A 14,822-nucleotide genomic window follows, 5' to 3' on the forward strand; every position below is an offset into this window, starting at 1 on the left:
GTCCCTTTGTTGGCCCATTTCTGTCCCCCTCTGACCTTCAGTTCAGTTCAGTCACTCAGTCGTGTCCGACTCTTTGCGACCCCATGAATCGCAGCACGCCAGGCCTGCCTGTCCATCACCAACTCCCGGAGTTCACTCAGACTCGCGTCCATCGAGTCAGTGATGCCATCCAGCCATCTCATCCTCTGTTGTCCCCTCCTCCTGCCCCCAATCCCTCCCAGCATCAGAGTCTTTTCCAATGAGTCAACTCTTCGCATGAGGTGACCAAAGTACTGGAGTTTCAGCTTTAGCAACATTCCTTCCAAAGAACACCCAGGACTGATCTCCTTTAGAATGGACTGGTTGGATCTCCTTGCAGTCCAAGGGACTTTCAAGAGTCTTCTCCAACACCACAGTTCAAAAGCATCAATTCTTCGGCGCTCAGCCTTCTTCACAGTCCAACTCTCACATCCATACATGACCCCTGGAAAAACCATAGCTTTGAGTAGACAGACCTTTGTTGGCAAGGTAATGTCTCTGCTTTTTAACATGCTATCTAGGTTGGTCATAACTTTCCTTTCAAGGAGTAAGCGTCTTTTAATTTCATGGCTGCAGTCACCATCTGCAGTGATTTTGGAGCCCCAAAAGATAAAGTCTGACACTGTTTCCACTGTTTCCCCATCTAAGAACCTAATTACAGGAATGAGATCACTGGGAAATTTAACCCAACTCCTGACTTGTGCTCTCCTTATTGCCCACTATGCCTGTGCCTAACGTATTGATTCTTCTCCTACGTTGAAAGAAGTCAGAAGAAAGAAGTTAAAGAATGACTAGTTCTCTCCCCACAGCGGTTCCCTCAGCAATCCAGAGGGCAGATCACTTGTGCAATATCTGAAGAGTCAGCCAGTCTGCACACGGAGGAAAAGGATGCAGAGCCCACCCTCCAGATTGACGATTCCCTGAGGTTCTCTCTGCATTTTCCCTTTAAAAACTGTCAAGGCTGAGCAGAGTCTTCAGAGTTGGCCTCAGGACATAAGAACACCTCCTGCCTAGAACACCAGATTTCTTTTTCTTTTCAAAAAGTAATTATTTTGGTTGTGTCAGGTCTTAGTTATAGCACACAGGATCTCTGTCCTCTCTTGTTGCCCTGCACAGATTCTATAGTTGCGGTACACGGACTTAGTTGCCTGAGGAGGAATCAAACCTCTGTCCTCTGCACTGCAAGGGGGATTCTTAACCACTGGCAGTTCCGATTGCCAGTTTTTCTGATTAAAGCACCTTCCCTTTTTCCTGACTCCTGCCTCTCTTTATTGGCTTTGAGCAATCAATAAGCTGAGTTGAGTAACACTTACAGGTGAACACCAGGTCTTCCCGTGTCCTTTTGTTTGCTTCTGAGGCATGACTTCCTCTGCCCCGCCCCGTTTCTGCACCTCCTCCTCACTCAACCCTGGACTGGCCTTTTCACCTGCTTGGTCCGCCCAGCTGTCAGCCCCTCGCCCCACCCGTGGCAGCCCCAGCCAACCCCACTTCTCGAAGAGGCGGCTCCACAGGCATTCGAGGTCTCCTCCCCAAACCTAGAGCCGGCGCTTAACGCTCGATCCGGCTGGCCGGAGTGAACGCATGCCCGCACCGTCGTCTACGCAGCGCCCTCATGGCAACCTCCACTCTTCACAAACCGGGGACCTCTCCGCCGCCAGCCCATCGGCCCTGGCTCTCGCCTTGCCGCAGGTCTAGCTCTCCCAGCCCCCTCGGCGCCTCCCGCTCCGCCGACGTCACATCAACGCGCAGCTGCCAGCGCGCAGCGCGCGTCCCTTCCGGCTCGCCGTAGCAGCCGCGCCGCCGCTTCTTCCGGCCGGGCCCCGGATGTGTTGAGCCGAACGGCGCTGTCTGGGCCCGGACCCCAGACCCAGCCCCAGAGCTGAGGAACGCGGCCCACACCCGGGGTAGGTGTGGGCGTGGCGCGGACGACCGACTTGCGGGTTAGATGGCCCGCGCACCGGCCTCGGTTCGCCCTGGAGCCCCCGGGCGGAGGCCCGGGGCGCCGAGGAGGGAGGCCCGGAGCGGCGCTGGCTGTGGGACGGCACTGAATCTGTGCGGGGACCGCGGGTCGTGACGGGGGCCGCCGGCGGCCGGGGGCGCTGCGGGTTCCCTGCCTGCCGGCTCGTTCCTCCCTGTGAGCGGGGCGCCTCACGTTGTTTTTTCTGCGCGGGGTTAAAGTTAGGTCCGGTGCTTTCTTTTCACTTGGGTTTTCCGGGTTCGACGCTCGACTCCTTCCTTCCACAGGATGGGGATCGCACCACTTTGCTTCTTCGCGCGAGGTGCACCGCGCAGGGGTAAGCAAAGGTGCAGAGGGAAAGTGACTTGTCAGACGTCGTCCAGGAACCCCTGCGCAGCTCCCTCCAGCTCCTCTCCGCCGCCCACTAGCATCACTTAAGTGGCGAAGCCTTTTCGCTCCCGGGCCTTTGCGTTGCGCGCCCGCCCCTGCCCGGAACTCACCTTCCTGCAGAGGTCTGCAACCCGCCTCTCTGCTCAGACGTCAGCTTATCAGAGAAAAATAATAGAGCGGGATGCTAGTAGTTTAACCTGGGGGTTATAGATACGTTTTTTCTCTTCGTTTATTTGTGTTTTCTGATAGATTGCATTTTTCTTTTTTACGTGATAAGTACCATGAAATAGTTTCTGTGACTTTTTTAGTGAAACCAATGAAATAGAAATATGCTTTCTGAATGATTGGGGAAAAAGTAAAAATACATCTTAAAACTAAATCATTCAGCCACCCAAAGATAAGCATAATTAACAGTTTCTTTGTGGCCTCTTGTCCTTTTCATTTAATTTTTTTATTGTACAATATAATTTTATGTGCTTTTAAAAACATGTAGTTAGCACGATCAGGTGCCATTAAATCTTCTACAACAGTTGCTGTTAGTAGGGCAATATCTGTAAGCCATTGGCCATTTAATCTCTCCTGTTGGATCCACCCCTTCTTGCCTTTTCCAGCCCGTGGCTCTAATATTTTGTTTTGCCTTCAGTTCTTCTCTCCAGAGTATTTCCATCAGTATGCAAACCCCCCAGCTACCATTACCTTTTCTAGATCTTCAGATCTTCTTGTTTACTTGCCAAGTCTTGTCTGACTCTTTTGCAATCCCCTGGACTGTAGCCCACCAGGCTCCTCTGTGGGATTTCCCAGGCAAGAATACTGGAGTGGGTTGTAATTTCCTTCTCTAGGGGATCTTCTCAACACAGGAATTGAACCCTCATCTCTTGCATTGGCAGGCATATCTTTACCACTGAGCTACCAGGGAAACCCTTTCTTGGTCTTCACTTCCTTTTATACCAGAATTAGGAAGAATCCTGAACTCCTATTTCCTCTTCTCTCATTTCTCTTGAACATGGTTCAGGCTAAGCTTTTGGTCCCACCTTTCCTCTGAAACAGCTCCTCTTGGGGTTGCTGCTGCTGCTGCTGCTAAGTCACTTCAGTCGTGTCTGACTCTGTGCCACCCCAGAGACGGCAGCCCACCAGGCTCCCCCGTCCCTGGGATTCTCCAGGCAAGAACATTGGAGTGGGTTGCCATTTCCTTCTCCAATGCATGAAAGTGAAAAGTGAAAGTGAAGTCGCTCAGTCGTGTCCAACCCTCAGCGATCCCATGGACTGCAGCCTACCAGGCTCCTCCATCAATGGGATTTTCCAGGCTAGAGTACTGGAGTGGGGTGCCATTGCCTTGGTTAGGGACCACTATATTGCCGAGTCCCCCTGTTAGTAGCCTTTGGTTTGGCCTCCCATGGCTTTCTTGAATCACTCTCCCTTGGTGTCTCCCTTGGGACACAACTCAGTTGGTTGTCCTTTTATCTTGAAGGCTGCTGTCCCTAGCCTCCTTGCTGGTTCCTTCTCATCTCCTTAACTGCTACAAACTGTACTGCCTCGGAGTGGTCCTCCCACCTCCTCTCTGGTCTGTATCCTGGGGTGATCTCATCCAGGCCACTTGTCAATACTCCCAGAATGTGTAGCTCCTAGCTGGATCTTCCCGTTCCAAACAACCACTTTTACTTGTGTGCAATCTACTGATACCTTGTTGCATCTTAGTCAAAGGTAACTCCCTTCTCCTGTTGCTCAGCACAGAGCTCCTTGTGTGGTGTCTGCATTTCTTTCAGGTACCAAATTTGATTGGTCGGCACTCAAACCTGACGCTTCTCACTGCCTTTTTGGGTGCAGCTGTCATTTAAGCCCCCTACATCATCTTGCCTGGGTTATTCCAGTGACCTCCCTGCTCTCTACTCACCTGAGCTGAGCTGCTCTGCAGTTGACTGTTAATGCAGATCTGGGTGATGCACCACTTAGCTCAGAGCCCTCCGTGGTTTCTCATCTCCCTCAGAAAAAAAAGCCAGACTCCCTAAGGCAGTTTATGAAGCCCCTTGTGGCTAGGTTCCTGCTGCCCTTGTGACTTCATGTCCTGACACTCCACTGGTTGTCACCTGGCTCCAGCGACACCCAGCTCCGTGCCTGGGCAAGCAGCTGATGGTAGCTGTGACCTGCACATCTTCCTCTGGAGCCTGGCTCTGCTCCTCAGCCCCTTGTAGAGGGACCAAGTACCTGTTGCCTTTAGAAGTCAAGACCCTGACCCTTAAGAGTTTTCTTCTGGGTAGAGCATCCTTTGGGCTTGTCATCTCAGGCCCACCCCCTCTGTGATTTCTGCTTTATTTCTAATCAACAGAAATTTTTATCTTGTTTTGGTGCATTATCATATTATAGAAATAAATTTTAAAAGTCATTTATGTTCTGAGTGAAAGGGAAGGTCTTTGGACATCCTCACTTTGTTATTTTACTTAGCTGTCTTTTTTTTTTTAATGTATATGTAATAGTATTCACTTTTTTGGTATAGAATTCAGAGAATTTTGACAGATGTCTAATTTCCACAATAGTTAGAGTACAAAGAAGTTCCTTCCCTCCCAAAAATTCCCTTGTGCTGCCACTCTGTAGTCAGCTCCTCCCTAAGTGCTCAGTAGCCTCTGACCCCTAAGTGTGTGTTTGTGTTTTTTTCCAGGATGTCAGTTAAAGCAGCTTACACGGTGTGGGGCCTTTTGAGTCTGGCTTCTTCCACTGAGCATAATGCGTTTGAGATTCATCCAGGTTGCTGCATATACCAAGAATGTGTCTCTTTTTGTGGAGGTGTGGTCTGCAGTGTGGATGGACTACAGTTTATCCATTCACTCGTTGAAGGGCTTTGGGTTGTTGCCAGACTTTTAATACAAGTAATGAATGAACAAGTCACACTGTGTTATAGTCAGACAGTACAGAAGTACCCCGAGCGTGCTGAAGTTCCTCTTTGCTCTTTCTTCTCATTCTTGACTTTCCCAAACTAACTGATTTGGTATCCACTTCTTTTGTTTTTTAATTTTTAAAAAAATTTATTTATTTTTGGCTGTGCTGGGTCTTCGTTGCTGTGCAGGCTTTTCTCCAGCTGTGGTGAGTGGGGGCCACTCTCTAGTTGTGGCGCTTGGGCTTCTCACTGTGGAACGTCCACACTGCTGTGGAGCTCGGGCTCTAGGGTGTGTGGGCTTCAGTAGTCGTGGCTCCCAGGCTCAATAGTTGTGGTGCGCTGTCTTCATGCTTCCTTGGCATGTGGGATCTTCCTGGATCAGGGATTGAACCCATGTCTCCTGCATTGGCAGGCAGATTATTTACCACTGAGCCAGCAGGGAAGCCCAGTTTGGGTTTATTTTTAAATTAAAAAAAATTTTTTAAAACATTGGCAGCTTGCAGGATCTTAGTTCCCAGACCAGGAATTGAACCTTGGCCTTCTGCAGTGAAAGCACCTAATCCTGAACAGTGGGTCACCAGGGAATTCCTCACTGTCCATTTATTTTATTTTTTAAAGGTTTATTTATTTTTGACTGTGCTGGCCCTTCACTGCTGCTGGCTTTTGCTAGTTGTGACCAACGGAGGCTACTCTCCAGTTGCTGTGGGCAGGCTTCTCATTGTAGTGGCTTCTCGTGTGGTGTTTGGGCTTAGTTGCCCGGCATGTGGGATCTTCCCAGACCAGGGATGGAACCTGTGTCCCCTGTACTGGCAAGTGGATTCATAACCACTGAACCACAGAGAAGCCTCTCCATTTCTTTTAAAAGTGTATTATTGTAAACAGCATAGGAATAGTGAAAAGTCGCTCAGTTGTGTCCTACTCTTTGAGATCCCATGGATTGTAGCCTGCCAGACTCCTCTGTCAATGGAATTCTCCAGGAAAGAAAACTGGAGTGGGTAGCTGTTCCCTTCTCCAGGGGATCTTCTTAACCCAGGGATTGAACCCACTTCTCCCATATTGCAGGCAGATTCTTTACCATCTGAGTCACCAGGAAATCCCAAGAATCCTGGAGTGGGTGGCCTATCCTTTCTCCAGAGGATCTTCCTGACCCAGGAATTGAACCTGGGTCTCCTGCATTCCTGGCAAATTCTTTACCAGCTGAGCTTTCAGGGAAGCCGTTTTTAAAAATAAATTGAGGCATGTCACTCAGTAGGAATACCATGCATTTGTATATGCTGTTGCTTCAGTTGTGTCTGACTCTCTGAGACCCCATGGACTGTAGCCCTTGAGGCTTCTCTGTCCATGGGATTCTCCAGGCAAGAATACTTGAGTGAATTGTCATACCCTTCCTCCAGGAGATCTTCCCAACCTAGGGATAGAACCCAACCAAGTCTCCTGCCTCTCCTGCTTTGCAGGCAGGTTCTTTACCCACTGAGCCACCTGGGAAGCTCAAGCAGCATATAGTCGAGTCTTATTTTCTTAATCCAAATTGAGACTGTAGGATTTTAATTGGATATTTGGTCTATTTAATTTTTTTTACTATACTTTAAAGAAAGAAGAAACATTAAATTTATTTTGAAAATACTTATTAGAAATTAACTGACAGAAACATACATTTATCCATACAGTTCCTATACCATCTTCTTTGGAATCATAATACAAGAGTGAGTCTAATCCTTTTTCATTCTGACATGCTGATTTTCCTCACCTGTTATTGCCTTTTTACACATTATGATTGTCAGTGTAGTTTTGAGTTATATGGGAAATGTTTGGAATTTAACTGCTTTTCTTTTTTGGCTAAATTCATAGTTTTTCTATAGATAAACTGTGAATTAAATAATTTCTTTTTTGAGTTGGCTGGAAACTTCTGACAGATATCCAGCACTTGGGTAATGAAAGTGAAAGTGAAGTTGCTCAGTCGTGTCCGACTCTTTGCGACCCCATGGACTGTAGCCTACCAGGCTCCTCCCTCCATGGGATTCTCCAGGCAAGAGTACTGGAGTGGGTTGCCATTGGTCTATTTAATTTTTAAATGCTTTGGAGTAACTTTAAATGTACAGAAAAGTCACAAAAATATGTTTCTTTCTATGCATTAGAATCTGTGTTCTCTGTGAAGGTGATATTTCCCACAAGGGGGTCAGAATGGTTCTTGGGAGGAAGGTGAAAAAAAAATTAGATGTGACAGTGTTTTGTGGCCTCCTGAAGGGTCATAGTTCACAGAGATACAGTATGGCTGTGGTTTAAAACTTCACAGGCGGTGATTGGGAGAGAGGCCTAAATACACTTCTTAGGGGGACAGAAGGGGGAAAAACGGAGAAGGCAGTGGCACCCCACTCCAGTACTCTTGCCTGGAAAATCCATGGACGGAGGAGCCTGGTGGGCTGCAGTCCATGGGGTCGAGACGAGTCGGACACGACTGAGTGACTTCACTTTCACTTTTCACTTTCATGCATTGGAGGAGGAAATGGCAACCCACTCCAGTGTTCTTGCCTGGAGAATCCCAGGGACGGCGAGCCTGGTGGGCTGCTGTCTGTGGGGTCGCACAGAGTCGGAAGTAACTGAAGCGACTTAGCAGCAACAGCAGCAGCAGGGGGAAAAAAGACTGAGAAAGAGCAGCAGAATAATAAATTGGGCTTTTGTGGCTTTATTGCCTGGAGTTTGAGGAAGCACTTCTTCGGTTTGTCTTGAATGTTCCTCTCAAACTGAGATAGAGCCCACTTACTGCAGTCCAGGGGGCTCTGGCCCATCAGGTTAAGGACCTGCCACCACTGCCATGATTTTGATCAGAAGGGACGTTGGTGGCATCAAGTCTGTTGATGGGCCAGGCTTCCCTGTTCCCACTGCAGCCCCTCGAGAGGTCAGTTCTCTGTAGTAGCACATGTAATGCATCCTAGACAGTTTTGTTTTGTTTTTTTAGAACACAATGAATTGCTTTTACTTCGATATGCATCCACATCTCAGCATTTAGTCATCCTAGACAGTTTTAAAAATTAGTCCATTTTATCTTTTGGAACTTGAGTATTTTAAGGTCTAGTATGGAACCTTCATAACCTGCTCTAAGGTGGAAGAATGAAGTTTTGTTAGCAAATAGGACTTTTGTTACAGCCCTTTATTTATTAAGTGACATGTGACATTGCCACCTTAATAGATGCTAACATTCTACTATGAAAAATTTCAAAGATATACCAGGATTGAAAGAATTTTATAGTAAATGCCTGTATACCCACCACTCGATTTTCTATTATTAACATTTTACTGACCTGCTTTATCACACATCCATCCACCCATCATCTTTTAAAAATTTGGGGGAGCAATTCAAGGTGAGTGAAAGCATTGTTTTTAACATGTTTAAGCCCTTTTTTGGGGTTAAACATCTGGCAGACGTAATTGGTCCATTTTGGGGGTGTCTATCAAGTCACTTAGGCCAGCACAAAGACAGCTTATAAAAAGCCCTTGAGTACTGGTTACCAGGGAGTAGAGGGCAGAGAACATTCTCTGTGGAGCAAAGTTCTGGAAAGTGGCAGTGCTTTCCCAGGAAAAGAGGGAGATTTCATGTGGCTAGATGTGAGAGGAAGGTTCTTGTGTAGCTGCCACAGTTCTGCTGATCAGGGTCAGTCTCTGTCCCTGCCTGGGCGCCCCTTAGACTGCTTTCTCACAGAAGTGAGATGTGGTTGGTGCTGGTCGCTCGGGCTTCAGGCTCCCTGGCCAATGCTGTGCACATTTCTGCTATGCAGAGACCCGTTCTGTGTGGGGACATGGCTCCCACGGTGCTGAGCTGTGAACTTCACCTTGGCCTTTCTTAACCCACCTATGCCCATCACCACACCTGCCAATCTGAACTCTTCTTGGTTTTCAGGACTGTGAGTGTGTGTGCATCAGTAGCTCTGTTTGAGGAGAGCCCCAGGTAGAAAGGATAAGCTTTACTTAGTCTTCTTGGATTTGTTTGTAGTCCCACCACTGACATGACTTTGAAATACAAATAGTGTTAAATGAGGGCATGACTCTATTTTTTCAAAGATGAGAACCACTGTCCTAAAATTTCCTAACCTTTCTCTCCATCTTCCATCACCACCCCAGGAGAGGCTGTGTACGCTGCTGCTTGTCCCGCAGAGCTGTCTGCTTCCAGTTTCCCTCCATTCTGCCAGGATGTTATTGCTTTTAGGCCATTTGAGGAGACGGAATTAGGAAATGTGTTTTAAGGAAAGACCCATGAGTTGATGCTGACTCCTAATTCTTATCCAGTGCCGTGGAGTTGATTGGTGTTCCTTCCCGGTTCCCTTGGTGATTGCTGTGCTGTGCTGAGTCGTGTCCAGCTCTTTTGCAACCCAGTAGACTGTAGCCTGCCAGGCTTCTCTGTCCATGGGATTTCCCAGGCAAGAATACTGGAGTGGGTTGCCATTTCCTACTCCAGGGGATCTCTCCAACGCAGGGATTGAACCTAAGTCTCCTGCTTTGGCAGGAGGATTCTTTACCACTGAACCATCAAGGGAGCCTCCGTTGGTGATTATGTTGTCCTTCTCAGAATTTCTGTTTATATTCAGTTTTAGGGAGCTCTTCATTCTTTTTGATTTAATTTTACTTTTTGAACATGTAGCACTTTAAACCTGATTGTAAAAGTCAAAATGATACAGATGGTGTACTCAGAAGCGCCCCTTCCTTCACTGTCCTGTGAGTCGGCTTGCACTTACCCCTCTTCATTTCTGGCTTATTCTTCCTAAATTACTTCCTTTTTTTTGTTTTGCAAAAGTAAGCAGGTAGTTACAGGGCATCATTGCTTTCGGGACTCTTAGTGGACATACCTAGGAAATATATTTTTTAAGAAAAAAATATGTATACGTACGTACTTATGGCAGAAAGTGAAGAGCTGAAGAGCCTGTTGATAAAAGTGAAAGAGGAGAATGAAAAGGTTGGTTTAAAACTCAACATTCAGAAAACTAAGATCAAGGCATCTGGTCCCATCACTTCATGGGAAGTAGATGGGGAAACAGTGGAAGCAGTGTCAGACTTTATTTTTTGGGGCTCCAAAATCACTGCAGATGGTGATTGCAGCCATGAAATTAAAAGATGCTTACTCCTTGGAAGGAAAGTTATGACCAACCTAGATAACATATTAAAAAGCAGAGACATTACTTTGCCAACAAAGGTCCGTCTAGTCAAGGCTATGGTTTTTCCAGGGGTCATGTATGGATGTGAAAATTGGACTGTGAAGAAAGCTGAGCGCCGAAGAATTGATGCTTTTGAACTGTGGTGTTGGAGAAGACTCTTGAGAGTCCCTTGGACTGCAAGGAGATCCAACCAGTCCATTCTAAAGGAGATCAGTCCTGGGTGTTCATTAGAAGGACTGATGCTGAAGCTAAAACTCCAGTACTTTGGCCACCTCATTCGAAGAGTTGACTCATTGGAAAAGACTCCGATGCTGGGAGGGATTGGGGTCAGGAGGAGAAGGGGACGACAGAGGATGAGATGGCTGGTTGGCATCACTGACTTGATGGACGTGAGTTTGACTGAACTCCGGGAGCTGGTGATGGACAGGGAGGCCTGGCGTGCTGCAATTCATGGGGTCGCAAAGAGTCGGACACGACTGAGCGACTGAACTGAATGTGCTTGCTAAGTTGCTTTAGTTTTTCTGACTCTTTGCGACCCTGTGGACTGAAGCGTACCAGGCTCTCTGTCCATGGGATTCTGCAGGCAAGAATACTGGGAGTGGATTGCCATGCCCTCCTCCAGAGGATTTTCCCAACCCAGGAATCAAACCTACATCTCTTTCTCTTAAAAAAAAATTTTTTTTCTAGTCTTTATTGAATTTGTTAAAATATTGCTTCTGTTTTTGTTTTTTTTTTTTTTTAAATTTTTTTTGGTTTTTCCCTTAAGACATATGGGATCTTAGCTCCCTGACCAGAATCAAGCCTGCACCTCTGCATTAAGGTGAAGTCTTAGCCCCTGGACTGCCCAAGAAGTCCTGAACCCACATCTCTTAAGTCTCATGCATTGTCAGGAGGGTTCTTTACCCCTAGTGCCACCTGGAAATGTGTGTGTATCAGCTTATTTTTATTGGAGTGTAATTGACATACAACATTATATTAGTTTCAGGTGTCCAACATAATGGTTTGACATTTGTATACATTACACAGTGATCACTACAGTAAGTCTAGTTACTGTCTGTCATCATATAAAGTTACAAATTTTTTTCTTATAATGAGAACTTTCAAGATTTACTGTCTTAGCAACTTTCAAATATGCAATGCAATGTTATTGACTGTAGTTATCACACTCTGTTATCCCATGACTATTTATACTGGGAATATGTGCCTTTTGATCCCCTTAACCCATTTCACCTGCCAGCCAGCCCTCACTGCAGCCGCCAATCTGTTCTCTGCACCTATGAGTTTTGCTTAGCTTTCGCATGCAAGTGAAATCATACAGTATTTATCTTTCTTTGTCTGACTTATTTCACTTGGCATAATACCCTCAAGTTCCATCCATGTCATTGGAAATGGCAGGACTTTATTCTTTTTTATGGCTGAGTAATATTCCATCACATCCATCTCTCTCCACCTCACATTTCTTTATCCATTGATCTGTTAATGGACACTTAGGTTGCTTCCATATCTTGGCTGTGGTAAATAATGCTGCATATGAACATAGGAGTGTTCATATCTTTTCAAATTCAAATCTTTTCATATCTTTTCACATTAATGCTTTTTTTTCCTTCAGATAAAGTGGAATCACTGGTAGTGAAATTGTCATACAATGAAGATCTAGTTGCTAAGTCGTATCTGACTCTTGCGACCCCACGGACCATAGCCTGCCTGTCCGTGGGATTCTCCAGGCAAGAATACTGGAGTGGGTTGCCATTGCCTTCTCCATGTCGTATGGTGGTTCTGCTTTTTATGTCTCTGAGGAACCTCCATATGCTTTTCCACAGTGGCTGCACTGCTTCATTCCACCAGCAGTGCGTGGAGGGTTCCCTTTTCTCCAGATCTTTAGTAAAACTTGTCATTTGTCTTTTTTGATAATAGCCATTCTAACAGGCGTGAGGTGATACCTTGTGGTTTTGATTTGTATTTCCCTAATGATTAGCGATGTTGAGCATCCGTTCATGTATCTCTTGGCCATCTGTTTCTTCTTTGGAAAAATGTCTCTTTAGATCGTGTGTCCATTTTCACTTCAATTGTTCGTTATTGAGCTGTAGGAGTTCTTCATATATTTGGGTGTTAACCCCTTATTAAATATTTGATTTGTAAATATCTTCTCCCATTTAGTAGATTGCTTTTTATTTTTTTTTTTTTTTCATGGTTTTCTTTGCTGTGCAGAGCTTTTAAGTTTGATATCTCCCATTTGTTTATTTTTGCTTTTGTTGCCATTGCCTTTGGAGTCAGATCCAAAAAAAAAAAAAAGTCTCCAAGAGAGAATCAAGAAGCTTAACTACCAGTATTTTCTTCCAGGAATTTTATGATCTTTGTTCAAACTTTCAAGTCATTAAGTTGAGTTAATCTTTGCATGTGGTGTAAGATAGTGGTCCATTTTATTCTATTGCATATGGCTGTCTGTTTTTCCCAACACCATTTATTTTCAAGACTTTTTCCCATTGTTTATTCTTGCCTCCTTTGTCATAAATTAATTGATCATATAAGTGTGGGTTTATTTCTAGACTGTTTCTTCTGTTCCGTTGATCTGTGGGTTGGTTTTTATGCCAATACCATATTGTGATTACTGAAACTTTGTAATATAGTTTGGAATGAGGGAGCTTGATGCCTCTAGCGTTGTTCTTCTTTTTCAAGATTACTTTGGCTATTCGTGATGGATACTTTGGCTATCCATCATTTGTATGGTTCCATACAAATTTTTATGGAATTTTTATTTTTATCCCAAAAATGCCTTTGGGATTTTGATAGGGATTGCAGTTAATCTTTAGGTTGCTTTAGGTAGTATGGACATTTTAACAATATTAATCCTTCTAATCTGTGAGCACAGATTAGCTTTCCATTTATTTGTGTCATCTTCAGATTCTTTCATTGGTGTCGTATAGTCCTTAGTGTACAAGACTTTGACCTGCTTGGTCAGAAAATTCCTAAGTATCTTTATTCTTTTTGATGCAATTGTAAATGGGATTTTTCCCCTTTAATTTCTCTGATAATTCTTAGTGTATGAAAAAAATCGAAGATTTTTGCATATTGATTTTGTATCTTGCAACTTTACTGAATTCATTTAATTCTAACAGTTTTTTTGGTGGAGTCTTGAGGATTTTCTATATATCATATGGTGTCGTCTGAAGATAGTGACAGTTGTACTGCTTCCCTTTTTTAAAGAATAAATTTTATTTCATTTTGGCTGTGCTGGGTCTTTGTTGCCTTGCTTGGGCTTTCTCTGGTTGCAGTGAGCGGGGGCTACTCTTCGTTGCACGGGCTTCTCATTGCTGTGGTTTTCTTGTTGCGGAACACAGGCTCTGGGTGCACAGGCTTCAGCAGTTGTGGCTTACCAGCCCTAGAACGCAGGCTCAGAAGCTGTGGCACACAGGCTTAGCTGCTCTGCGGCATGTGGAATCTTCCTGGACCAGGGATTGAACCTGTGTCCCTACCTTGGCAGGCAGATTCTTATCCACTGTACCACCAGTGAAGTCCCACTTCCTTTTTGATTTGGATGCCTTTTATTCCCTTTCCCTGTCTGATTGCTCTGGCTGGGGCTTCCAAAAGTATGTTGAATCCAAGTGGCAAAAGTGGGCATCCTTGTCTTGTTCCTGATATGAGAGGAAATGCTTTCAGCTTTTCTCTGTTGAGTATGGTATAGCTGTGAGCTTGTCATATGAAGCCTTTATTATGTTGACATATGTTCCCTCTATACTCACTTTGTTAAAAGAGTTTGTATTCTAAATGGATGTTGAATTTTTGTCAGATGCTTTTTCTGCATTTATTGAGGTGATCATATGATTTTTATCCTTCATTTTGTTAATGTGGTGTATCACATTGACTTGCTGATGTTGAACCATCCTTGTATCCCTGGAATAAGTCCTTGTTGATCATAGTGTATTATCCTTTTAATGTATTGTTGAATTCAGTTTGCTAATATTTTGTGGAGGATTTTCACCTCTGTTCATTGAAGGTGGTAACCTCTAATTTTCTTTGTGGTGGTGTTTAGCTTTACACTATCAGTAATGCTGGCTTTGTATACTGATTTTGGGAGTGCTGCCTCTTCATTTTTTTTTTTTTTTTTTTTTTTGAGGGGAGATACTGCACTATGTGTGGGATCTTAGTTCCCCTATCAGGGATCAAACCCACGCTCTCTGGATTGACAACGTGGAGTCTTAACCACTGGACCATCAGGGAAGTCCCTTCTCTTCATTTTTTTTTTTAGAAGAGTTTGAGAAGGATAGGCAGTAAATCTTTGAATGTCTGTTAGAATTTGTACAAAAAGAATGCAGGAAAGGTATATTTCTATCCTTCCATTAGTTCATCTTTCTTTCTTTTTCCCTTTCTTATACAAAGTTTTTAAAGTGAATGTGCCATAATATAGTCAACCAGTCTCTGAAATATTATGGATGTGTAGTTTATT

The 14,822-nt window shown here is 44.8% G+C and overlaps 1 protein-coding gene across 14 annotated transcripts in view; it reads left to right on the forward strand.

The window, feature by feature from the left end:
- Positions 1–1,781: 1,781 nt before the first annotated feature.
- Positions 1,782–14,822, forward strand: part of EP400 (E1A binding protein p400) — a 110,267-nt gene continuing 97,226 nt past the window's right edge. For 12 of the 14 annotated variants that reach the window (XM_006045524.3, XM_006045528.3, XM_006045535.3 and 9 more), the window contains exon 1: positions 1,783–1,922. The gene's annotated coding sequence lies outside the window, so the exon portion shown is untranslated. Of the gene's footprint in view, positions 1,923–14,822 lie in introns of all 14 variants that reach the window. The other 2 variants (XM_006045534.3, XM_006045525.3) reach the window with 2 other exon arrangements.

Source organism: Bubalus bubalis, chromosome 17 (genome assembly GCF_019923935.1).
Source record: "Bubalus bubalis isolate 160015118507 breed Murrah chromosome 17, NDDB_SH_1, whole genome shotgun sequence".
Classification (NCBI taxonomy): Eukaryota; Metazoa; Chordata; class Mammalia; order Artiodactyla; family Bovidae; genus Bubalus; species Bubalus bubalis.